The 2280-nt window shown below is 47.1% G+C and overlaps 1 pseudogene; it reads left to right on the top strand.

Moving 5' to 3' along the window:
- Positions 1–1588: 1588 nt before the first annotated feature.
- LOC122039187 lies at positions 1589–1767 on the top strand (annotated as a pseudogene).
- Positions 1768–2280: the final 513 nt, after the last annotated feature.

Raw genomic sequence — 2280 nt, 5'->3', positions numbered from 1 at the left:
CCGCATAGAAGGCGAAAAGTGTTTGGAACCAATTGGACGAGCGGAATGCCAAAGAAGTTGCAAACTTCAACTATGAAGGGGTGGAGGGGAAACCGCAGGCCGACAACGAATTGGTTGCAGAAAAGACAAAAGGCGCCGCACGGAGGTTGGTGCGGCCGAGCGGAAGGTGAAGGTAAAATTAGTTCGAAATCAGAAGGGATGTCGAAAGCGTTAATCAGGCTCTTGGCATCGCGCCGATCGAATCACGACTCCATGGTAGTATACCATGGGCTGAGAGCGGGGTCCGCGGGCTGAGAAGAACTTGCCATCGCCGGAACAACAGAAGAGGCAGAAGTCGAAAGGGAAAGCAAAGGTGAGAGTGAGAAGATGAGCAAAGCAGTAACCAGAAGATGAAACGCGACCAAAAGTGCAAAGAAAACACATGAATCGAAGAGAGAAAGGCAGAAGAACCTTACAGACAAGAAGTTCGAAGGAAGAAGACGAGGGTTCGCCGGAGGGCCGATGGGCGAGGTCACCAGAGAGAGGAACGCAGCGAGAGCTTTACGAACAAGAAAGCGGAGGTGCGACGAACGAAAAGGGCGAGGGCTTTATAGGGTTATGCCCGATCGTCCTAAACCGTCGGATTCAGGTCACAGGGACCTAGGCCCACATCGCGTCGTCCATTTCAAACCGACGTCGCATCAGGCGTAAGGCGGCGGCTGTACGATGACGTCAACAGCGCCACGTGGCACTCGGTTAGAGGAAGGCATTTAATGAGCCCCATCACGAGGCAGAACCCGCGTGCTCAACCATAATGGCGGAGATTTGCACATATTTCGAGAAGGTCGTGCCGATCGGACAGAGGTCGTGCCGAGCGGAGCGGCGGGCCGACCGAGCACCTGCCCGACAGGACATCCGGCCAAGGGTCTTCCGGGCCGGACGAAAGACAGCCCGACCAGGGGTCGGGTTTCCGATGCTCAAGGAGAAAGAGTTTATGGGCCGCTCAGCCGAGCCGCAGGACAATAAGGTGCAATGCCATCCGAGCACATGAGCAGGGCTTCCCGGAGGCCACGAGCGCCGAGCGGCTGGTCCGCTCGGCCCGGGAACAGGTAAGAGCACTAGGAGACAAAAAGGACAACTGGTAACTTCGTCCTCGAGACGGCTGCCGCCGACAAACAACATGGTCGGCGGCCGGAGCGGACAGAGTATCGTACGGTGGAAGCTTTCACCGTCACATCCGGGATATGCTCGGACGATTGCGGAATGGCGCCAGACATGCTTTTCTGACACAACCCTACTGAGGTATGTTGGGGGAAGCGTGCACGCATCGAGAAGTGTGCCCGCGCTTCCCCGGGGTCCTATATAAGGACCCCTAGACTTCGACGGAGGTATGCAATCTTGATAACTGTAGCCACAGTAGCGTTACTTTGCTCTTCTTCTTCGTTGCCTGACTTGAGCGTCGGAGGGTCGTCGCCGGGAAACCCCTCCAGGTTCGGCTTCTTTGCAGGTCCGCCGGAGGTTCACATCACCAGTCAAAGATAGCGGAGAGCACCACGTCCCCAGCGTCCATCGACTCAGCGCTCGGACAGGATCAGTGACATTGGAAATCATATCTTTTTCGACTTTTTGGCTAAGATCAAGTATAGTATATGTTCTTATCGATTTAATATCTGATATAAAAAATTAAATTAAGATTTTATAAGGAAGAGACTATTACAGTAGCTTATTGTTGGGGTTCTCGAGCATCACCCTTGCATTGTACTATTGTATGAAACTGATGCACCCTTTTCAAGTCCAATTTATTGATCTGGGATACTAATTTACGCGTGTTCATATATTATATTACACATGTAATACGTGTCTACGATAACTAATTATATATGAGGAAACAAAAATATCTTTAGAATTTAGTTAAAACTTCAAATTTGAAAATTTATAATCTTGATTGATAAAATATTCAAGGAGAACAAATATAGCTTTGTGCTATAAAAAATAAAATAAAAATTTATTCACTTTATTTACAAACTATTTATAGTTGATATTTTTTTATTTAGTCATAGACATATAAGATAGATATACATCTGTTCCATTGATATTGATTGATATTGAAATATATACTATATTATTGTCTATCATCTAACTCAAAACTCAAGATTTTATCATGACTATAATTTCAGAGAGATGCGGAAGTAGAAATCTATAAGGTCGCTTTTACAATTGGATAACCAATACTGAAATTGGTTGGATTTAGGTGTAATTCTAATTGATCTGGTACACAAAAATAAAAACAAAATATTTGAC

Source organism: Zingiber officinale, chromosome 1A, assembly GCF_018446385.1.
Source record: "Zingiber officinale cultivar Zhangliang chromosome 1A, Zo_v1.1, whole genome shotgun sequence".
Taxonomy (NCBI): domain Eukaryota; kingdom Viridiplantae; phylum Streptophyta; class Magnoliopsida; order Zingiberales; family Zingiberaceae; genus Zingiber; species Zingiber officinale.
The sequence above is the reverse complement of the archived record's forward strand: the minus strand, read 5'-3'. Positions and strand labels throughout refer to the sequence as shown.